The sequence below is a fragment of the Anoplolepis gracilipes genome, chromosome 5, assembly GCF_047496725.1.
Source record: "Anoplolepis gracilipes chromosome 5, ASM4749672v1, whole genome shotgun sequence".
Lineage (NCBI taxonomy): Eukaryota > Metazoa > Arthropoda > Insecta > Hymenoptera > Formicidae > Anoplolepis > Anoplolepis gracilipes.
Window position 1 is genome coordinate 4,058,094 of NC_132974.1, and position 25,869 is coordinate 4,083,962.

The window sequence follows — 25,869 nt, forward strand, 5'->3', positions numbered from 1 at the left end:
TGAAAATGAAGAACTTGCACGTAGATCATAACTCCGATATTCAATTTGGCAGATTGATCTCTATTTTTCTGAAATTGACATGACATTCTTCAAATGCCATCGTAACTGTAGACTTATAGACTATTTGTGCAACCTATCATAATCTTTTTCTTTTTGAAGTTATAATGTGTCAACATTATTGGACACATTAAATTTTGATGTCATAAATTTTGTTACCGCTTAAAAACTACAAATATTTTGAAGAAATGAATGATAATATAGCGTCGTAAGAAAATGTCATTTTAACGCGATATGTGATAATCAGATTATTGGAAAATATCGAAGACTATAATCAGTAACGTTAACAAAAGGCTAACTTGACAAATACCTGTGTTGTCCCCATTTCCGGGGCCCAGGCACGAAAGAGACTTACATTAGGTAGATTCCGTGAGAGCGCAGGTTTATCGCTGACTCGATTATCGTACCTGTGCAGCGAGACTGGGTCTAAATACAATAGTAGATAAAGAAAAATTTCATGTTAACTGCGTCGGGACATCTGTGTTTGCTGTGTCTGCGCCTTCATCAGATCGAGTTTATGAAATAAGTTCCGAAACAAATGACGATGCCGAAAGGACGTCATTATCGATTGTTTGCAGTATTAGGGTTATCGCACACAAATTGACATAGCATGTATAGCATAAAACCATCTGAACCAATGAGCATCGAGCATTAAGTCGCTATATTGATTTACATAGCATAGCATAAGCAAAAGCTCGATGCCCATGGTCCAGATGGTTTTATGTTATGTCAATTGACGTGCGATAGCCTTTATACCTTTGATAACTATAATCTAAAATACCTACTATCTTGGAAAGTTGGATGTTTCTTTTTATTATTTGTGAGCATTGAACAAATTTCAATTCGCGAATTTGCAGCTTGCAAAGGGACGGTTTAAATAACATGTTTTGAAAATCCCGAAATAGATAAGAAAGGTGAGAAACCATCACACCTTGCGTGTATCGCATGTTTTATATACAAAACTCGTTTTCTCTCCTGAAAAAATGTGTAGAGGAAGTAATTGAAAACTTTAAAGATAACATAGGCTATAGCGCATGAATTAGAGTTGCTAGCTAATTTTTCAACCGCGACTATAAAGTGAGATATCTGAACATTTAATCTCGACAAATAATCTTGACTTTGAAGAATTACCATAAAATATTGCTGTATTCTAGAGACGTTGTTGGATTTTTTCTTTATAGTTAACTGAACAAGTTTCACCGTGTGTTTTACTTTGAAAGTAAACTTTGTATTGTGCAAAAACAAGGAGCGCTTATTAGAATCTATTTTTCATCGATTTGCCAAAAATAATTGAAACACTAAATTCTACAGAGGACGAATGTTTTTTATAGTAATTGAAACTGCCATATTTTTGCAATTCTCACGATTCAAGTTTGTAAGTGCCAGTTTCTTTAACGACGGTTAATTTTAAATCGGTTTAAAAGTTCGTCTTGTTCTGAAAAGGAGACGAAGATATAGTAGTTTAAGCCGAGATTAGATTATAAGATTAACATTAAGAGCCTTTAAAGTTATTTAAAGTTTTCTAAAAATCAGAGAGATGATTGAGCTATGTTAGATTAAAATATTAATATTAAATTACTTAAAAAATATAGATTCAAAAATTCCAAACCAAATTTAAAAAAAATGTCAATGCGATAATCCATAAGTCCAATAAGCTCTTCGTCAATTCTAGAATTCTGTAATTTAAAAGATGAAAGATTTTGAGTTGGAGTAATTTCCACGCTTGGATAGGTGCGAATGAGAAACGGAGAAACAATAGAGACGATAGGAAATTCGTATCGGCAAAGATTCACCGACCTAATCCACTGGCGAAAAGATCTCGAAGCATGCTTTGGTTGGTCGTCGTGCGGTTTGTCGACGGTCGAACGACAAGCGTTCCCCAAACACAGAGGGACAAGGCCAACCCTCGAGGGTAGCAGGCAACAAGTGACCACAGAGCAGACATATACGAACAACACCCGTGAGCGCTTTTACTTCCCCCGCTTGCTCTTTCTTTCTCTATCTATCTGTATGTCTTCTTTTCTCTTTTACCTTTGTAGCTGTCGACCAGCCGGTCGTCGTTCCTCGACGACAATCGATATATCGATCGTCCACGGAAACCCGACGTTATGTCGGGCACACGTGAAAGTAGGAACACTAACGTGTATACACACATCGGTGAGGGGACCGAACGGGGACGAGAACGGATCCTTGCCTTACGTGGGTTGTGGTAGGCCACGGACATCCGTTCATCCGTCTTTCGTGCCCTTCGAAGGTCTGCCATCAATAGTGAACTCTTTCTATCTTGAAGAGCGAGCTATGATTGCGCGAAGGTGAAATATCGTATTACGCATCGTACACCGATTTTTCTTTCAGTTGATTCTTCTTGCGCTTTCTTCATTTTGAAGATGCATTTTGATACAAATTAAATCCTTATAAATTCTCTTTCAGCAAAATTTTAATTGACGCGATAATAAAGAATTTTATTATATTACCGTAAAATATATTGAAAATTGTTTTAATAATTTAAGAAAAAATGAAGAAAAATAAAATTTTAAACTTCAATATATGTATGCGAACATTAAAATAAACATTTAATATTATATGCAATTAATATTTTAATTAAAATTTGCATGATGTTTTATATTTCATAACATTATATAAAATAAGATTCATCTTATTAAGATAAGATTATATATAAATATATTTTAATTTTTTGTTGTAATGTAGTTTTATTTTTAATATATTATTATACTTTTTGCTTTCATTGTTGCATAATTTTTATTTATTATTTATTTAACTTTATCTTGCGCGACTATTATATATATTATTAATATAATTAAATCTTTACGTATACTTTAAAATCTAATCATATAATAAGAGCAAATATAATATATTCTTAATGATTATATATATATATATATAAAGTTAATTTGATCAATGATCTTTATTTGATAATCTATTAAACTTTTCGAGAATCAAATTTCCTAGCTTATATTCAGAAAGAAATCTCACGCAAAATTCTTTTATATCTTGTCTAATGAAAGATCCACGTTGCGTAAATTTTGGTTACTGATCAAATAAAGATATCAGCGATGATAAGATGAAGACAGGATGAATGATAGGGAAGAGAGAGAAAGAGCAAAAGAGCTCAGGCGGTAAAAGGGTCGAAAACCGGAAGTTCGTTAGCCGCGCGGACGGAGGAGACGCGGTGGCCGCTGGCTAAGGGAAAACACCGCCCCCACGACGGTATTTCTTTCGGGTTTTACACGGCGGCGTCTCGACGTGGCAATGTTTTAGCGTATTGATCCGTTGGGGGTTTAGTCGAGTCGGTGGTAAGAGAACCAACACGGCTAGAGCCAGCGGGTTAGTGACGGAGGGGTGGGAGATGGTTGCCGCCACGATGGTGGTAGAACGGTCAACCGGGGCTGCGGGGAGGGGAGGGACGGTAAAAACTGGACGGCGGCACTTACTCGCTCATAATCACCCCCCGAGCCACTCCAACCACCCTCGACACTACCCCGGCGTTAGTGCTTCGCTGCACTCTCATCGACACACGTAACGGGTTTCGTCTTTATGTGGATCTGCTGCGCGCGTGTGTTTGTATCTATGTGTGTACGTATATGCGAGGTAAACACACGAAGGCGACGGACACCCAACCCCAATGTACGTGCGACGATTAGGAGCCGCGTGCGAGCATTAGCTTCGAATAGTTACGTGCGTTCGGTGGCGGCCGCGGCCGGTCGATCCCGAAATAAGGTGAACTGATATTTCTGTAGAACAGAAAAGATTGGAATAAACCGCGTATAAAGTATATCCTAAAATTGTACACATACATTTTTATTTATTGTCAATGTTTATATTAAAGTTTAACTTATTTATATAATTATTTTAACGTTATTGACGATATATTTCGTAGATTCTTGATAACTGTTTGAAAAGTAATTGCATTAATATGTTGCGCAAGTAGAAAATTAAATTGAATTTTATTCTGAGAATTTCATTGCAGAAAAAAAAATTATGCTTCTATTTAAAATATGCTATTTCCCTTTTATTCCAGTAATAGTCTTTCAATCTTTCCTTATAAATATTTACACTTTAATTTCTTTCGTTGTGTATTGTGCGAATAGAATAATTTAAAATTTTTACAGAGATATTTTTATTGGAAAAAAAGAACATTGTATATTATATACAGACAAACATTGTTCTCTTCTATATTTCCTAGTATACACTCCTTCTATTTAAATATGTAAATTTGTCTTGCATTTTTTATAAAAAAATTCTTAAATAGAAATAAAAAAGAATTACAGTCTTCAAGGAAGAAAGAACATGGTTTTTATCTTAATAGCCTAATAGCTTTTCCTTTTGTAGTAAAATTTAATGCAAGAGACCCTTCATCATAACGGGAATATAGCAGTGATACCGACGAGGGATCATAATTAACCCCTCGAATCAACACAGCTATTATCATTCCCTTCTTGCGATAGTATCGCTTGTTCGATATCTACACGAATTCGCATCCAGTTAGACTTTACTAAAGTTAGAAACTTACTTTGCGATTTTATATAAATAATCGTTACATCCAAGGTTACATCAAAACCTTCTCTATCTTTCTTTGGCGAGTCCACGTATCACTCTCGCTCCCTGCAATCGATTTTTACACAAATGTTCTTACACGCGATCTGAAATCTCGCGCTTCGATCTCTAAAATTTCTGACTTCACGGTTCGCAAAACGGCGAGCATTATCTCGGGGCGAAGAGCAAACATCGGCTGCGAGCATCATTTCGCGTCGACGTGCATATATGTTACTTAAAGGTAGTAATTCTTAGAAAAAGTTACGAGTTTGCGGTTCTACCGACAACGACGTGGTGATCGCGAATCGATAGACACCGGCGATAGACGCGGTGTCCAACGCTCGAACGAAACGCCGAAGTCCTACAGAGAAAGTAAGCTGCGAAAGAGAGAGAAAAGAGCCACCCTCTCGTTACGTATGCACACCCTTAAATAATTGCGGCTCGTTCGCGCAAATTATCCCAGGGTTTCCGCATCCGATCAAAGTAAAATATAATAACACGGCTGGTACGTCGCGCGCGTGCGTGCACGTAATGCGAGTTGTCTTTCTCGCCTCGTCTGGGCGATTTGCTTGCGCGCGTTTAGGTCCATGTTCGTGCGCGGCCGATCGCATCCACATAAGTAGGCTTAGGTATATGAACACTTACGTCCCAGACAGCACATAGACGTCTAAAAGATGATTAAAAGATGACAGATTTTCGGCAGGGATATATTTTTAGTCTGAGCGTATAGTCGACGAAAAAAAATGACTAAAAGATGTCTTATGTCTCATTAAAAGTCTTGTAGCGTTAATTCATAAGATATCTAATTTTAAACATCTTTTAATTATTTTTTTAAATTACATTTTAGACATCCCAGTAGCAAGCATACGACATTTTGACGTCAGTTCAATGCTTTATAATTGCATTTAAATTGATCATAATTAATAATATAATAAATTATATAATATTTTATATTTAGTATCTGTTCTTTTAGGTTTTATATACAATTTATGAAAACTTGAATACGAGTTATAGTTAAGTCTGAGCCATAGCGAACAACAAAGGCACACGTATATTATAAAATACATCTTTTTTGTCTTGTCAAAAAGATGACCAAAAAGACATCTTTCGTCGACTAAAATTAATTATGACTTTTAGAAGACATCTTTTAGACATCTTTCAAAAAATTACTTTTTTGTGTAGGCAGAAATACATCTTTTAGCCTTATCGGAAAGATAACTTTAAATAAAACATCTTCATCTTTCAGTTTTCTTTGCTGTCTGGAGTGAAACACAAAGTGTGAACGTGTATTAAAATCTTTGAATTATCGTAAAATTCCCGGAGGAGAGAGAGAGAGAGAGAGAGAGAGAGAGAAAGATAATGAGCATTCGCGTCGCGCGATAATCCGTATTTTCACGGGCGTGTTTCAACCAGCAAAATCTAAATGACAGAGAAATTGACTGACAAGGATCAGATTTAGCTGCATCATGTATACGTTGATCACATAATGAGGTGTATGCTGCATAATCAAAACAGAATTTTTTGCTTATTTACACTTAATGACATAATGTCTCATCGTAGATCATAAACATTATGGTTTAAAAAGTTGAAGCAATTTATTCTGAGTTTCACACTATAAAGAGTGTTAAAAAATTTCAATATTTTATATTATTATTAGAAGCAAATTTTATTCTATTCTCTCATGTCGCGTGCAACGGTACGTTGCGTGAAATCGTGTTATGCTGAATTGTTTTTACCTCTTGGATTATTTCCTAGTACTCTTTCTCTCTATCTTTATGTTAGATCTGAATTTTATAAAACATTACATTGTGTTTTTCACGACTATTACGTCCTTGTTTAAGATCTGAGAGAAAGAAAGAGAGAGAGAGAGAGAGAGAGAGAGAGAGAGAGAGAGAGATTGTTTAAACTTAGCACTTGTGTTCGTATTTTAGGATTTCAGTTTGCACAAAAAAAAAAATAAAACTAATATAGCTATAGATAACTAATATAATTATAGATGTATTTATGAAAACATGAGACCTTTATTTTCTTCAACAAACCTTTTTTTATTTGTTTCAGAACGAGCTTCCAGTTCTATGCTGGCGAACTTATTCGGTGAGTCAATAATTTCATAGTTCTTGTATATAAAGTGATATTATTTATATATAACAATTGTCTACAAAATTTATTTTAAACAACTAAAACGTTAGTATATTCATATAGCGCCAAATAATGAGGGAAAATCTATCACGAAATTATTGTACATAGGAATAACTCGCGCATAACGTTTATCTGAGGCGAACTTTAACGAGAAAATCTTAGGATACTATATTTAACCTTGTGATACTAACAGATATACATAATTAAATCTCACGATGTTGCTGCTGAATATAATGAGCGCTACTGATTTTTAATTTTTCTCGTTTCTTCGAATTTGTAATCTAATACACGCTTAAACGAGTTTCGCTCAAGAATAATTTATAACCCTTGCTAGAAGCAGCGACGTATTTCCGTCACTTTGAAATCGAGATGCCACTCGCACATTATCGACAGATCGTCCTCGTTTGCTACGGAGTTTTTCCTTTTTCCACTCAAACTCTCCGCGATCGGAAGGGTCGAGAAGGGAAGCTGAGGGCGGTTGACGCGGTGTAAACGCAGGCGTGTAACACACCCGAGGTGGTCGTTGGGACGCGCACGATTACTTACTCCGCGCCGGCGAATTAACGACGAATCACCGATGGGAGAACCGGTTGCCGGTTGCCGGTCGAACGAACGGCACGCAGCCTAACGACTTCTCTCTCCTCGGCTTCAACGGGCATTCCAACGGCACGAGTTCGCCCCGCGACGCGAATTAATGGAAACACGCCGCGGCATGCCGCGTATGCGCTGATAAAGCGGAACGTACGTCCTCTCTATACCTCTCTATCTCGCTGTCGCGGATCGTTATGTTCCATCGCGTATATCCATCCGTATATTAAGCGATTGCTGGTGAAAAATTTTTCTTAAAAAAATACTAGATCAGGAAGTATTTGAGTCGCGCAGAAAAAATTAGAGATTTTTTATTATATAATTGAAAGGTATTTAAATCCCAATTATTATGATTGGAATTTAGACATCACTTGTATATATTGATAGGTTACTTTTAATTTAAAATAACTAAATTATGTAATATAATTTATGTTACGGATTAGAGAAAGTAATATTCATTTATTTTATATTTGTTTTTTCTTTTGTACAGCAAATAAAATAATATTTGCATATAGAATATTACGTGGAAGTATCAGAAAACGTTAAATTAATAATTGTTAGCAGGATATATTCGAAGAATTAAATAAAGAAAGTTACACGTTATTTTTACTATTAAAATTTTATTAAGTTACATAAATATATTCTTACTAGAATATACATAATTTAGTTCACTCGGAAAATTTTGACAATATTCTCAATTAATTTCCATGATACAAAATGTTTAAGCAATAGAAATTTCGTCTAAAGCGATTATTACGCGTTGATGGAAATAAGACGAAAATAGATAAACTGGTTCTGTTTACTTCTGCTTGTTTTCATGATATATTTCACATTTGAAATTAAGTGATTCAGCGTTCACGCATGAGCGCGATCGCCGATATACCTAATTATCGGCTACGAATTACACGGAGAAAATATGAAAGAACATAATCGATTAAAACTGTCTTTTTGCTGTTTAATATTCCTTTTTAAGCAGGTAACTTTTTCTTTCCAGCAATCATAAATACTCGACGCAAGATCTTCGTTTGCTAATTAGTGAAATAACTGGCGCCCTTCCGTGTAATATATTGTGGCTCGTTATATTAATAACTCAAGATTAAAATGACTAATTCTTTGACTAGTAAAAAATTTTGGAAAATAAATGACGTATAATGAGACATAAGACATTTATAAAAATTTATAGTAATTTTAAATGAAATTTTATTTTATTCCAATATGTTGGAAAATGGAGAATAAAATTTTTATTTCGAGAAATTAAAGATAATTGTAAATATATATATATATATATATATATATATATATATATATATATATATATGTATGTAAGATATATTTACAATTATCTCTAATTTCTCGAAAAAATATACATATATTTATAAGATATATAGAAAAAAAATCAAATAAATTGCTAATTTACACAAATGAGTAACTACTCTAAAGACCAATTCGTTTGCTCGATCTCAAATGAGAGTTTAAGGATTTTCTCGCCATTTCGGATAAAAATTAAGCCGCGCTATCCTAAAGTGATGAGGGTTAATTGGATTTAGTTTATCAGATCTGAATCGGGGACTTAGTTACAGCCTATATTTCGCGAGTGGGTCGGCTCGCGACAATATAGCAAATTATGTTGCTTCGTCTCGCCTTTTATAACCCCGATGACTCTGGGACATTCCAATGGCACGAGTTCGCCTCGCAACACGAATTAATGGAAACAAGCCGCGGTATGCCGTACGCGCGTGCTGACAAACCGGAACGTTTGCCATTCTGCGTCCGCATCCTCCGTGTCCCCTCCTTCTTCCCAACGATTCCGGTACGTTTGGATTAACCGATTTCGTGTTCATGCACGCGTGGAAAAGTGTAAAGAAATGGAGACATGACACCTAATGTCACGTTAACATTTGTAACGTGGTCCTTTTGTGCTACAAATGCTAGAATGTTTCAATATTTGCGAAATTTCTGAAATGCTTTCTCATGACATTTCTTAATTATCTTATTTATCTCTAGATCGTTGAAGTAAAAGCGAATATTCAATGCATATTAATTATTTAACGTTTGTTTTATAAATTTTTTATATCGTTTTTCTCTTATTTTTCAACTAGGTATTTAATAAGGATAATAATAATTCTTATGTTAATTTAGCAATAATAATCAAACGTTTGATTATTATTATTATATGTATATTTTTTAGATAATAGAAAAACTTAAATTTTATAATTTTTTTGCAATACTTATTTCAATTACATATCAAAATATATCACTTTTCAAACTGCAAAGTTACAGTCGCTATATGATTATTAAGTATATTTAAATTTTATCGAAATTGTTGCAAATATTAAAATTATTTCAAATTATTATTATGAATACTGCAATTAACAGAAAACAAGAAATATATATCACGTTGTTTATTTTCTGAATTGTTTCTTTGCCAAGTACATTGTACAAAAAATAGGAATTTCCTGTGAGATTACGAAATAACATTGCATCTGATTTGAATGATTTTAAAATTAAAGTTATGTCGTTGTCACGATATAACGGTAATTCATTGAATTAAATGAGATTTGGTCGCTTGAAAACGATTAGAGGAACCGTGATTTGTTCGGTGTAAATATGTCGCCTCTCGAATCAGGTTTAAAAATTCGCTCTCTCGGGTGGCAATAACATCGTCGCGGTTTTGTAAAGAGTTAACTTACCTCAAATTGCCTAACGACTTCGTCTCTCGGCTTCGACAAGCGTTCCAATGACATGAGTTCTGTCTGGCGACAGAATAAATGGAAACACGACGGCACGCCGTAGGCACTGATAAACCGGAACATCCGTTCAACGCACCGTCCTATTCACGTTATTGCCTCAGCACATTCTACATCAAACGATTTAATCCCAACGCTCAAACGATGCTATATGTTAAAAAGATATAGATTCACGCGCTTCTTCGAGAACACGAGAATAAATTTTTAACAGCAATCATTTATCTATAATTGTTGACGATTTTAGTCGTAATTTTAATCTAAATATTTGTCGATTAATAGGATTAATTCATATTCGTATCATAGTGTGTCTAATGCATATAGAAGATTTAAAATTTAGAAAAATATACAAGCATTTTAATATATAATATGTAAATAATATCTTTGAGTGAAAAACGTAAGAAACTTTCTCTTTGCGTGTTCTCTTGGTATAACCATCGATTTAATTCGCGCTCAAGAACCTTTTCAACGCTGTGAAAAAACGTCTCCAAAATATAAAATTGTTACACTTTGCAATTTCTCACACGACTCTTATCGATAAAATGTAGTTTCTAACAAAACGCCAGATAACTCCCAACATCACCGTAGACAGGCTAACGACTTCTCCGCTTGACTTTAATGGACATTCCACGGCACGATTTTACTCGGCGATTTGAATTAATGGAAACACGCTGGCATCCCATTTGCACTGATAAAGCGGAACGTCCTTCTCGTAGTCTTTCCCTCTTTCTTTCTCCCTCGCTCTCTTATTTCTTTTCTCCTTCTGTCTCTTTCTCTCGTCACGTGTTTAGCTCTCTATCAACTATCTGAACGATTTCAAACACGTTTCACGTCGCGTCGCCAATGTCGACGTATTAAGCGATTACGCGTTAGCTTCAGCCTAAGCAAGCTCCGTACGCGAGCGTATGCGTATTAATCGCGCGGAAAGTCTCGCACGAGCGCCCAAAGCGTATCCGCCGCGAATTCAGTTAAAGCGCGAAAATCGACGTGCGTGATTACAGCCGGAAAACAAACAATCACGATAAAGTTCTGTGTAACGGTCTCGAAACGCTTAGGATCGTCATCGAGTATCTTCCGAGGACATTTTTCAAGTGAAAGCTTTAATTGAATTGTTATGACTAATTTCTATATCCATGACGTTATCTCATATATTTGTTGGAACAAGTTGTATTCGATAATTATGATCTATCTATAATTATTTATATACATGAAGAAATTTCCGATACTCTTTATGTGATTATTAAACGCATTAATTTGTAATACCGTCAAATATATTTTTATAAATTCTCTTAATTCATCAAATTTATTTATTCTAAAGAGACTGTCGTCCATAAATGCCTAAATTCATCATCATTAATTCACTCATTAATTACGGGTTTCACACATTCGTGAATAATTAAACTGTTAAATCCATGATTTATTTTAATCGCTTGGTATTTTAGCAGATTATGTTAACTGTATATTTACTGTCTGAAAAAATAGAAAGGCAAAAATACAAGAGGAACGATCAAAATTATACTGTTGTCGCGACTAGGATGCGCGACATTATTTATAACACGTAGTCAGCAGATCGAGAATGGTAATTCGCGATATCCGGAATGCCGTACCACACTTGAGAGTCGTCTCGATAACGATCGTCATGACGATTAATCTGGTGCCTGTAGAAACCGCCAGAGGTGACGTGGCGACACGGGCGGGCACACGCAGCTCCGGCGTTAAATTATTTCTGACGCAAATTAACCGGCCAGAGCAGATAAAGCAACGCGCTTGCGTGCGGGCTGAAACGTTGGCGGTATGATCCGTGACAGAAGCGAGGAGGAAGCCAAAGAGGAAACGAAGCGCCGAGAGCGAAGGAACTGAAGCGAGATGGACAACGAGCAGCGGTAATCCGACTCACCGTATTGTTTCACCGACGGAAGTCACTCTTTTATTATGGGACACTTCCGGCGCCGTATACATGGGAGCACGTCCACGTTCCTGTTTACAAAATATACATACAACGTGGAATACGTTTCCATGAAATCCGCGTTCTTGGTAATTTTCAAATTACCATAAACAAACTTCTTCTTTATATTATTTGCAATTAGTAAGAGAAAAAAAACTGAAATATATATGAAATTTTTAATATGTAATTATTTTCAATTTAGGAAAATTTAATTTTAATTTTAATCACGATTTTTTTTAACATTAGCTTCATATTTGAGAAGGTAGGTTTCAAAGTCGTAAAAGAACACATACCTGAACACATATGGTTTGACAGGTCTCTCATTGTACGACGTATAGGTTCACAGGTAGCAAAGATTTTGATAACTCGCTCGAAAGTTTCGAGACAAACACGAAACGATCTTTCGATTTACGTGCGACCAGGAATATGCATGGCGAAACACGCAATCACCTCCCGCGTGGCAATGTCACCCACCGTGTAATTAAGGTGACCACGTTAATTTTTATAACTGAAGAAAAAAAAAAAAAAAAAAAAAAAAAAAAAGAAGAAAAAGGGACGAAGAGAGAGAAAATCGGCGCGCCGCCGCGTCGCGTCGCGAGGCGTGCTCGAGTGCGTTTCTGTCGCTTCGCTGGCCTAATTGCGCCCCACGAATTCCGGTAATTATCATAATTGCCCGCCGGCCCCGTCACGCCCGAATCGAGACTCGGTACGCTCTATAGGCACGGTCGTTCGCGATGCGGTCGCAACATAGCCGGCGGGACCTCGATTCTTGTTTTGTGTCCTCTCTCGGGCATTGCCGATGCCGCCGTTGATTTCGTGCGTCTTTTGCACTTGGCAATTTCGGAAATGAGAACATAATTGCCGGATTGGCCCATGTCGTCGGGGACGCGCAGAAAAAAAGCGGTGTTCGCGCTCGCTTTGCCGCACATGTAAAGTCGGACACTCTCGTGCGTTTGCTTATGAAACTCCACACCAGTCGTGACGAAATTATTAACGCGCAACGAGAAGATAATTTCATCGGCAAAAGTATGTAAATCTCAACTGGTTGCTGAATTGGTTCAAACGATTGGTTCACGCAACAATGTACATTTTATTTTATATAATTATAAATATTTTTAAAAATATACTTTTTTTTTTTTTTTTTATCAAACTCCGTGATGTAAAATGTATATTATAAAATATTCAAAACAAGGAAATTCTTTTTTATTATAGGTAAATGAGAGCAAAATAAAATACACAATTTTTTAAGCTTAAAACATATATGTTTGTTATAATATTATTAAATTAACTAGAGGACATTAAAAAGAACATTTTTAAATTTAACTTAAAATAATCTATTATTATGATTAATTTGTAATGTTTAATCTTTTCTTTTTTGAATTTTCTCATCTTTAATGCACGAGAAATTAGTGTTGATTAAAATCTCCAGGCCAGTTTCGGACAGCAGATTATTACAGCGCCGACAGAAAAAGATATTCTCCACACTCTATTATTTTTCTGTCTGGCTCGACCGTACGATTTGTATAATTCATGCTCGCTAGATAACGCGCATCCTCCGACTCCGAATGAGGTACGAGATTGACATTTGATCCGGGAACGAAAACGCTTGGGCAAATGTGTTGGAATTAATTACTCGGCGAACGCTATTTGTACAGCGGAGAATCAAACGATTGATCAAACGTTGCTACGGAATCGATCAATCTATAACCTGTACACGCGTTCGCCGGGAGTTATAAATTTACACCGGCTATTAAAGGGATCTTCCGAACCTTATCGTTCATTTATAACTGTCTGCTAACGTCTCATTAACCTCCCGCTTCCCGGAACAAAATGCGCGGGAGATAGAGTCACTGATCTCGAAATATCCGCGAGAGCTAAAAAGGGGGAAGGAGAGGCAGGAAGATGAAGTAGAATAGAGGAAGTAGTGGAGGGACAACAGATTCGTTCTAGTCGAGAGATTCGAAATGCCTTTGCGTGTAGCGACCGGATATCGCGATAATTAATTAGCAAAGAAAGAAAGGAAAAAATATACCGCTCGAATCTCTTCCGAAAGAGAGACGCATATATCTGCAAATATTTCAAGAATATTGAGAAATAAATATGTTTGATGCGTTGAAAATATGTGTGTGAGAGTGTGTGTGTGTGTGTGTGTGGGTGTGTGTTGTGTTATGTTATGTGTAATATGCTTCTGTTTACCTTTTTAAGAACAGACGAAACCACGACGGTGTTTGTGATCGATGATGCCTCATTCTCACCGGCAAAGCGTCAGCTTGCCAACGTTAATTATCCCGGAAATTAATTACCGGCGACAAATGCACTCGACGATATTGTACCGTTCTCTCAGACACGTCCGGACGCCGGATACGCCATATCGAGCTGCTTTTCCGCAAAGACACATTATAAGTTTTTTCTCCGGGGTTAATTTCGCCGGCGATAGCGAAATCCTTTCCTTCCTCCCTTTCCCCTGCCTCTCCTCTCGCTTCCACCCTCATTTTGCCATCCTGCTCCGGCTTTATATTCCAGCACCCTCGTCCTACCCTCGGTCAGCTCGAACTAAGAGCAGCTAAGAGTCGGTAGGAGCGTCTCTATGGTTAATTAAACGCATAGATCACCCCCTCTCTCCCTCGCAATCTCCACCCGACTCTTCCTCATTTACCCTCTGGCCGCCCACACTAGACTTCTTCTTCGGCAACCTCACGAATGCGCGCACACTTCTTTCGCGTTATAAGCGTGCGTGTGCATACTCCTTTATAACAGCAGTGCTGTAAAGAAACTTCCCAACGAATTTTTGTTTTGACATGTATAATTGTTGGATATATGTTTGTTTACAAGCTACAACTCAATGACAAAGGTGAAAAGAGATATAATGCTCTTATTAATTAAAAATCTTTAACTTACAAATTCATGGCAAAATCTCTTTAAGAAGAAAATATTTTTTATTGATTTTAATTATGTCACATATATAATTATAAATATTAACAATAAGTATTATTTTTTTTTTTTACGATTAATACATCGATCAATTCAGATTGTTTCGGATCGTTTTGGCGTAGTTTGTTTGCCAAATTGCACCGCGAAAAAAGCACGTTTACGCTCGAAACGTCTTTTTACGTGATTTTACAAAAGAGATCGCACACTATGAACTTCCTTCTCCACGCCCACGTGATGTAAACGAAGAAGAAGAGGGAAAGCCCTCTAGTATATACCGGTTCTTCAAGAAGGCGTAACCTCGGCTTCAAACTACCGTCCACGCTCATTATCGTTTACGCCGGTATCTCAGTCGTCGATTCGTCACCTCTTCGGCTGGATCGATCGATCGAACACTTCTTGTTATCTACTGATCGTATATAAGTATGGCGTGCTTCACGTACACGTATATTCGCCTCCGTTGTAGCGTATTGAAAAGAAAGAGAGAATTGATATATTCTAAATAATTCTCAATGTATTTATAAGTAAATTGTTAAAATCGACTTGAACAATATTTTGCATTAACTTTATGAGGATGTTTTTTTTTCAATAATTTATAAATATATAATATTTAACATGTGTAAAGTTTTATTCGGAAAAAAAACTCTTGTGATAAAAATGAAGAATCAACTTTGAAATGGGAACATGAATGTCGTAATATGGAGAATGATAAACAAAGTCAATTACACAAATTAAACTAAATTCTTAAATGAAAACTCAAACGTGCTTTCTTTACTAAAGAAAAATTTATTCTACAATCGTTGATTAATCGTTAGTAACATGTTGTTTTTTTGAATGTGGATTTTTATTTTGTCGTCACGACTTTATAATTTCAATACAAACAACTTTTATTTTCTTTTTAACCGAAGTAATATTTAAATCGTCGCCAGGGTACCATCAAATAAGGATTGGTTACGTTCCTGTGTCGAAGGGTGCCGACGGTGATGATGGTGTTGGTAGTAGTATATATATATATATATGAGGAACCCGAAGGAAACGAAGGAGGAAAAGAAGGTGAAGGCGGGAGCGGAGGATATTCTTATGAATCGATGAAAGAACCGCGAGCATGCGCGCCGGAATCTTAATAACTCATGCGATACTACCTTCTTTCTCTCCTTCCTCCTACCCCTTTTCCCTGGCACTCGCCCTGACTCGCCCTAGCCTGTTATCCAACCACCCCTACGTTATCAAATGCTCGCCGTCTCTCCCTCCCCGTTACAGCAGATATGCCATCGTAACATGCAGGGGTGGCGTAAACACGAGAGCCGAACATTCCTTTCGTACTTTTGCGAATATTTTGTCACAACCGCCGAAACGCCCTTGTCTCGTCTTAGACATTGTCAGAAATTGTCGAGTATTTCCTGAGGTGACACTTGAGGAACATCTTGCCCACAAAATGGTTGTTATCACACTTTTTCACGTTTATAGGTTGTTAGAAGACAAGGATTACGTGACTTTTGCGTCGAGAGATAATGATTCATTCTTTTTTTTATAAAATATTTAGTGAAATCGAATGATAAAAATTCTTACTTGAAACATATTTTTATTTGAAAATTGTCGTAATAATATATAATTTAATCTCAATCATGTGATTTATCTATAAGTATTCATGTCATGGAAATGCATCTGAATATGCATTACATATAACACACACATTTAAATAATAATTTAATCTTAAAACAATTTTATCAACATATTACTGTTATTTAGCAGCATTATATATAGCTATAACAATAGCTTGACTATATATATTTGGTATTATATAGTTCTTTAACAATTATATCCAAAGAGAATTCTTGATAAAAAAAAGTGTATGTCGATCTAAAAAGAAAACTCTTACATCAAAAAATTGTGGCGATTAGTCTTGTAACACACATATAAAGATGTGTATATAGAAAAGAAAAGAGACAGAGACAGAGATTGCTATTCACGGAGAAGAGACATCAGACATCTCGCGCTCGTATATTCGACTGCTGGCGAAAAAGAACGTGAGGAAGGCAGCACGCGAACAAATTAGCCCTCTATCGAAACAACTTCTCGGAATAGCCGTTACTCAGCAAGGATCGGGACCGTACTGTGGGCCGAGCAAAACGACAGAGAGAGAGAGAGAGAGAGAGAGAGAATGTGTCGTGCGAGAAGTCGAAAACTGAAAAAGGCTGGAGATGCAACGGAGTGAAGGGGGAGGCGTCGAAGAGGCGAGCGCGCCGACAAAGAAAATAAAAAATTACCGTACGAGGCATTTCGAATTTTTCAGCTCGGAGTCTCGCGGGGGAGGTCGGGGCGATGGTACCCTTGTATCTGGTCAATCCATGGATAAACGAGTCGTTCGAATGGTGTTGAACAGGAGTGAATATTTATACGCGGGTCTTGCCTTCGCACCTTTTTTGCCGTTGTCGTTGTCGTCGTTGTCGTTGCCTTCCTCACGTTTCCACTTTCGCCAGCGATATCTTCTTGATTACCTGGTCCTAATTAATTCCTCAGGCTTATCTTTATTTTTACCACACCACGAAACCGCTAACGCGGCGACTGGACAGACCGATCGTTTCTTTGTGCTAAGGTGGAAAGAGGGATGACGGTCGCGAAAAACTAGTATGGTCATCGACTTTTGGATGTCATGAAGACACTACTGTTATTTACCAACGATTGCGTGGAAAAGATTACACATTAATATGATCACGTCGTTCATCGTAATTCTCTTATATCTTCGTAATAGAAATAGCTGTTTTTATCCATATTAATCATCCGCACACACACATTTTCAAAGTATTTGAAGTAATTGTTTACCATCAATAACTGTCTGAAATCTTTATAAAATGTTTTAAATAAAAAATAGAGAATTAGAAAATGGTGGTTATTTTTGGTCATCGACAAAGAGGCTAAAATAAAAAAATTATTGATAAGCTCATTTATGAATATTAATTCGGAGTGTAATTTTGTCTTCTCGAAAGAATTCTTGAACTGCAAAATATTTCGGCCAAATAATAAAAACGTATGACTGTTGAAATTGTAATTAAATATTTCTCAATAATTCAATATCTAAACGTACATTAATGTCTTTTACTTTTTTCTTGGGTCGTGTAGGCGTCATTGGTGACGTCATAAAGAGAGGTAGGTCACGGCCAAGCCTTCGACTTCGGCGAGCGGTTCGGTCCGTAGCTATAGAACGATATTCGACGGAGGTCGAACGTTGCACGTGTCATACGGGAATATCACACATGTGAATTTTTCCTGACAATAACAGTTGTTTTCCTCAGAAGTAATTCACAAAAAAATAATAAGTACAATACATTTGTTAGCTGATACCGATCAATTGGTACTGAAGGTTTCTCAATCAATCGTTAATGGATAATGTTTGATCAATTATCTTCAAATGTAGTAAACACAATATTTGCACTAGCAATATTAGCACCTAACTATTTTTATTTCTTTCTGTGATCGATTGATACATTACGACGTAGGTAACTATATTTCTTAGTAATTAAATACGCGATTTATTTCGCTTGCCACTTTTTTTTCTAAAATTTACCGATATCCTTATTACGAAGTACGAAATGACGCGTGCCTGAAAATATACTCGGTAAAGAAGTAGTGTTTAGCAGCAGAAAAAATAATGAGGACGTTAATATTGACGGTACGATCTTCTTGATAAGCGTGGTAACGAGATGTAACCGCGCGTCTCTACGCCGGGAGGTATGTATCATTTTTAAGCGCCGGAAATGAGTTATTAGCGGATGCGCGGCATGCATTCAATTGTCCTGATTTGGAAACCTCTGATCTGATCCCCCTTTCGGGTAGACGAATTTAAGTCACTACGCTTCCGTGCCGCTGATCATTACTGTCAGCAATTTCTTCCATAGCGAGAGAACCGTCCAATAACATAACGTCATGTTCGGATTGAATTACTGCTATATCGACAAGATATTTTTTGCTTCAAAATTATTTTTCGCGTAATCGATTATTTGAAATTATTTACATTCATGTGCTTTACATGTTCTCATGCAAAATAATTTTATATTTATTTATTTTACACATCAGAAGGAGCTTCTAAAATTCTACAATTATGAAAGAAAATATAAATTTATAAACTTTAACTTTTTTAGTCATACACATGACAGTTTTTTTTAACACTATTTTTCACGTCAATTTTACGCGTACCTCGATTATTTTAAAAATCAAAATCCAGAAGTGGATTATTTTTCAATCTGCACGACGACCTCGAATTTATCGAAACGCTCGGCTTTTAATTATGATAACGAGTGTATAAATTAACTGCCAAACTGCCGATGGCGGATGCTGTTTTAAATTAGATTTTAATTAATTTACACAGTCACGATCGCACGCTTTTATCAGATTCGCGTGGTACGACGACGCACTTGAAATTCTGAGAACGACGGCACTTTACGACGACCTAACGAAGCCACCTGCCTAGCAGCTCTGTCCACTCTGTTAATTTTAATCGGGTGAGACGCTTTCTCGCGAATTAGAGGGGGGGGCAGGGAAAGTGAGAAAGAGAGAGGAAATTTGTGGAATGAGGTGAGAAAAGAGAGCCACTCGGTCCTGTACGCTCGTAAAAGACCTTCGTATCGAAGTGTCGCACTAGCAGAGTCGCTTGGGAACGCCGAGCACGATCAAATGAATCAACAGAGACAATTAATAGCCGGGCAAGGGCCTTGGAAGAACGTCGGGACGCTGTCACCCCCGCGAAGCGAGGGTGCGGACAACAGATCTATCTGTATGTACGTTGAGTACACATTCCGAGAGTGTCAAAAACGCGAGGGACAATTTCTTAATCGACACGATTTAATTTAAATATTTAATAATGTGTTGTATATAAATCTGAACAATTTGAATTATTTAAAAAGGAAATATTTTTTCGACAAAAAAATTACGTCAAAATTTTATTAAACATAAAAGTTTATTTAAAAAAAATTATTTTAATGAAATCGAATTTTTTTTATATATAACATTGCATGTATTTTATAATCTGAAATATTTAATCAAAGATAATTTATCATAGACTTTTTAAAGTGCCAATACACGGGTGACACACACACAAATCTATTACCCGATAAATGCGTTACTGTGAAAGTTGGAGCTGACATAAATTCTCTATCAATATTCAGTAGCGATATAATCTCGCTTGTATGATTTTATAGCTACAAATAGGTTTAATATAAAAAATTAATGTTTAGATGATTAGACTTGATTAGACCGAATTACATATTAAAAGTTTACTGTATCACATAAACAGGTTTTTTAGCTTTTATTTGTAATTAGTTACGCGCGTGTGTTTACATAAATTTGCATAAAACTACATTACATACATTCATAAAACAAATTTAAAAAATAAATCTTTGTCATAGCAATACTTGACTTATCATTGTCAAGTGCTCGACTTTCCGTTACGGGAAGAGCGCTCGATATACAAATACGCAAATCCGTGGGCGTCAACGGGCCACGAAAGGAAAATCTCTGCTCATTTAACGAGCCCAAGGGTTCAACCCTTCCGACGTTTCCACCCTCCGACAATATTTAATGCATGTTTTAAGCGTAATTAAATGGCAGAGGGTTTACCGTCTGCGACTACGGTCGCCCTCCCACGCAAATTATCGCATTTAACTCCCTCCTTGCCAACCACCTCATCCTATCTACTTGCTTCCCTTCACCCCCGGGTCTCTCTTCGGCCACCCACGACGTAGCAACGGTATTTCAGAGCGGCTTCGTAAGTCATAATGTACTTTTCATTAGCTCCGCACCCCTTTCGCGACGCACATTCAGTCCTGGAATATTCATCGCTTCTCGCAACCCTTCCCTTCAGAAAATTCACCACTTTATAACTTCTACAGCGCACTCAACAGGTTTTAATTATCACTGACACCTCATCGACAAACTGATTTTAAATGTGTGATGATTTATACTATAAAGTATAATTTTTCTTAGCTTAATTATTAAAAGTATTTTGCAATCACAGATTAATTATTTTTACCAATGAAATTGTAAGAAGTAAAAGTTTGGGTTTTAAAAAATTATTAGAATAATTTTTTTATAGTATATAATTGAAATATTAAATTAATGATTAAGCCCTATGCAAAGAATACTATTTCCAATATACATAAATTTCCAAGTCTGTTTGTAAGAAAATTATTAATAGAGAAATTATAGCGAATTAATAATCGATTAATTATTGTAATTATTTCGTAATTTATCTCCAGTAGCATGTACATTTCTATTGAGAATATTAGTCAAGAAATGCATCGCCTTTAGTATCTATTACAGCGTTGCATTTTCTAATTTAGCGAGACCACCGCCTCGTTGCATCACCCTTCACGAATCGGTAAACTTACTCTTTCCGATCCTCGCAAGGGCTCCAAAGCTAAGAATAACCCTTGCTTTGCATCTCACCTGTTGCTCGCCAACCCTCGACATCCCCGATACCGGTGCTTCAGCGCGGGTGGCTAATTAAAGAGTCAGGCGGCGGCTGGTTTCGCGGCTGCTTAATACCCGGCACCTTCCGCTCTCCGAGCAGTGAGTTCGTAATCCTCCTCTTCCCCGTCAGTCGTTTGTTCTCTCATTCTCCTTGCCAGGGATGGGACACGGGTCGTGACATTCATTCCCGGTCTTTGTTCCTCTCGGTTTCCTCGAGAAATTAATTAGTTACTCCAGTTAAACAGGGGCGGACGGCGCCGCAGCAACTCTCATTTAGGGGATGTTTATTTTAATTTCAGCCTCACAACGCGGTCTCCTCTCTTATCCGAGCTGAGTCTCGAGAGGCTGGTGACTTTTTTATTACTTAATTAACTTCCTTCTACTCCAAGATCGCGTCTTTCTTTCTACGTCACCGCTTCTCCAGTCACACGACCGACTTCTTCCCGCAAAGCGTACCCTTCGCGTCACCCTCTATCGCTGTGTTCTACTTTCTTTAACGTCGTATTGAAAGAATAACTTCTTTTAACTAACTTGTAATTTTCTTTTAGAGACTTAAATATTCGCAGATGATTTTAACACATAATAACAGTACATTACTGCTTTATATAGTAGTTATTTTGTATAGTAGTCACGTTATAAAATTATATAATAAGTACAATAATATTTAATCTTGATAATATGTGGTGTCTAAAAAATAATGAGAATGATATTTTTATACTCGTAACAGCCCTATGATAAAGGGATTGTTAGTGATTGGAAAAGTCATTTAAATTATAACATTTTGTACAACAAATTATTTCACTAATACGACAAATGATCACACTACGAAAGCACAGAATTGACTGAATTAGGTCTATCTAGAGCAGGTCTTTAGAAAGGAGAAGCAACAACTGATCATTGTGATCACCTTTGCTTTTGCGACCAGCTTTTTTAGATTCTAGAGGCAACGAGGTAAATCCGCCATTTGTTATTGTCCAGTTTTTTATTGGCTACTAGCTACTACGATCTCATTTAAGGAACATGTATATAAACATATTTCTTCTTATTTTATAAATATAACATACTTAAATATAATATATTAACGATTTAAGTGGTCACGTATGGTCAATTTTTTCTTTATTCCCGATTGCTGTCAATCGAAAGCAAGCAAAAACAGAAAAAGTATACGTTTTATTTTCACCAATTGCATTTCTTGTACATACAGTGAAGTTTTACAAGACAATCTAAAGGCCATAGCACACGGAAAAATTTAAACAATAAAACTTGAGACTTAAGAATTTTCATTCATTTCAGCGTTGCTCTAAATAACTACTTACGTTCTTTTTGATTGGCCGATTCGCTTACTATTTAAGTTTTTTCTCGTGCCATAAACACTAAAATATAAGTATACTGGAAGAGGCCAAGACCAGGAAAACGTGGTAAAGATACATATCTTTATCTAGGAAATTGTATCATATGCACGTTTTTTAAATCTGTTTGTCACGTAGCACTCCTGAAGGGCACAGAATAAACTACGTATTTTGTGTTTACGTTAAGATAGCCCACTCCCACCAATAGAATTTTTAGACTGTCTATAAGAGCGTGGTTATATGTACCATGACTTGTATAATGTTACGATAAGATTACGATCTTGGACTAAAATATTATTTTATTTTTTTAATTCTTTATTGCTCGTTTTTCATATATATTATAAATTTTTTTTAAGAAATTTATTACGACTTTAATTCTCAAAAATCGAATTGATGAACGAATTGTATCAGTGGATTAAAAAATCGATTTTTTATTAAAAGGATTGATTCATATAAAATCGAAGGAAAGAATTGAACAGAAAAGAATCAATTTAAAAAAAATCGATTTTTGGAAAAAGAGATCGATCTTCTGAAAATCGATATCTCTTTACTAGTATATACCTGTGTATCGGATATAGAAGGATTTACTAAAGAAGGATCGACAAAAAAGATACATTGTATCTCTCTTTCTGTAGTCCCTCACTTCGGTGTAACACTCTTGTGCTTGTGAGAAAAAAGAGCAGCTTATACAGGACGACTACAATGATACATAGATCTGTTATGTTTATCATCTAGTGTTTTCTGTTCTCTTTCTCGATCCTATTTCAGTGCGTCAGAGTTCCTCCATTAATATAAGCTCTATGTTTGATTGTGAGACACACCTCGTATGTCATAAGATATTTTCGTGTCTTCTCAAAAAATTTCTCAAAAAAAAGTTCAATTGGATGTTTAAAAAATTATGGAATATTTTGATGAATAAATTTAAAAAAGAAATTCTTCTAAGAAACGAAATTTATTTGAACAACTTCGTCGATATATCAGCGTTTAAATTACTGCGAGGAACAGGTTTCGCCAGAATTCGTTAAGAGATGCGCAGCTTGACACGGATCTTACGAAACACGTAATTTCTGTATAATTAAAAATGTAATCAAATTGTTCCATACGGCGGTAATTAGAGATCTCGCATCCCCGGCAAACGAATTAAACATCGATCATGATCGCGCAGCACGTCGGACGAGGGCAACCGATCCTTGGAGAGTCGCATGCGTGCTCGCTTCTCGATGAGCTCTCTCTCTCTCTCTCTCTCTTTCTCTCGGCGCAGTTTGGCCGCAATTATTTCCTCGTTATTTTTCACCGTGCGAGCGACTCGCGACCCGCTGCCTAATTATCGCCGTGAAGATAATCATTCCGATGGACCGACCGCCGCCTGCCACCGCCCTCCCCGCCGCCGCCGGGCGACCGCCTCGTCCTCAAGAGAGAGAGCCTCGGAGAGGAGAACCCTGTGATTATAATACCAGTATCGAATACGAGTCCCGAGTACGACGGTGTTAGCGCGAGCGAGAGGTAGAGAGAGGACGCGAATCGTTTCTCGCGAAATTGCTTACGGCTCTCCGCATTTCTGCACGTGAAACCCTCGCAACGCGGTCGGGCCCGAGCGTGCCGGTCAGGGCCGGGAACGCTCCCTTGCGTGCCGCGGTACTCGAGAGGACACAGCAAATTAGGTGTTAGAGAACCGCGAATTTACGAGGTGACTTTTTTACGTACACGAGCGACGTAGCAAAAGACAAGTCTCGCCGAGAAAGAGTCGTACACTTCGAGTCTTCTCTTCCTTGCTGCTTACCGGCGAATTACGAAATGGCCACACATCCGGCCCTCTCTCTCTCTCTCTCTCTCTTTCTCGTTGAATATGTTTCCGCAAGAGAAGTATGTTCCTAGAATATAATTAGAGAATAATGAGTTACGGGGAAAATGGGGATTTAGCGAGGTCTCATTAGTAAATATGCGTTGACGCGTCAATGTTTTAAGTAATTGATCTCTGTTTTAATTATCTGCAAAAAAAAATCATGAATGTTGTTTGGTAAATTTAAATATCATATGTGAATTATATTTTTGAAATAGAGATATTTTTTTATAAAATATTTTGTTTTGTTTCTATAATTTAATTTTAAAACAAATATAGATATAGATACCATAATTATAGATAATAATATAGAAATTATCTTTCTCGTTTTATTTGTGTTTCCAGGAATGTATTTTAATGTACATACTTTCAGAAAAAGTAGATATAAAAAAGATAAGATATGCAATGTAAGAATATAAAATATATCTGTTTATTAATTTAATTTTTTAAGAAATAATATTCTAAATATTCCAATCTGAAGGCAAAGAATTTTATAGTATGAAAATAATCATAAATCAATTAATTTCAGTAAACCTCTGTTAATGTATTGAAATCGTTTAAACGAAGCATGATTAACGAGGGGTTAGCAGTAAAGCTTTTAACCTCCGTGACACCGAGACCGGAAGTTCGCCTAATTAATTTCGGCCGTAGAAAAGAATCCCTCTGACGGGGGTTGGCTTTGCAATTAAGAAAACTGCGGGCAAGAAGGTGACGAGGAGGAAGAAGAGTAGCAAAAGGAAGTCGGTAGGAGGAGTGGAGAATCAGGATTATTTCGTTATGTCTCGCGGCGAGCCGAGTCGTCCGGCAATTAGCTGTCCTATAATTATCTCCCTCAGTCTTATTAGCTCATTCCACTTGAAGCAACGTTCTGTTGCGTTGATTAGGGGACAAAGTAATATCCGGTAACAAAGTGCAATATCTCGACTACATCCCGCTTATCGCGCTGATATTCCAGCAAACAAATAAAAATATTTAATTAAGCTGTGTGCTAAGTAAATATAAATTAATGCGATAACTAATTCTCTTATAACTGTTATCAATTGAAACAATTTTAAAAAACGCAAATACATAATTACAATTTAAATTCCATATATTCTACATTTAATATCAAATTTAATCATTTAATTTTGATTGTTTTTTTTTTCTTGTAATTATTATATCGCATTATACCATGAGTTAATAAGTTTATACTCCACATTTAATTAAATATTTTTTTTATGGATACAGTGTGAAAAATGCGTAAGGGAATGATGCAGACGT

General features: G+C 36.4%; 1 protein-coding gene across 16 annotated transcripts in view; it reads left to right on the plus strand.

Annotated features, from left to right (window-relative positions):
- Zfh2 (Zn finger homeodomain 2) overlaps positions 1–25,869 on the plus strand; it is a 374,611-nt gene that overhangs the window by 178,854 nt on the left and 169,888 nt on the right. For all 16 annotated transcript variants that reach the window (XM_072892289.1, XM_072892280.1, XM_072892292.1 and 13 more), the window contains one exon: positions 6,670–6,705. The gene's annotated coding sequence lies outside the window, so the exon portion shown is untranslated. The remainder of the gene's footprint in view (positions 1–6,669; positions 6,706–25,869) is intronic.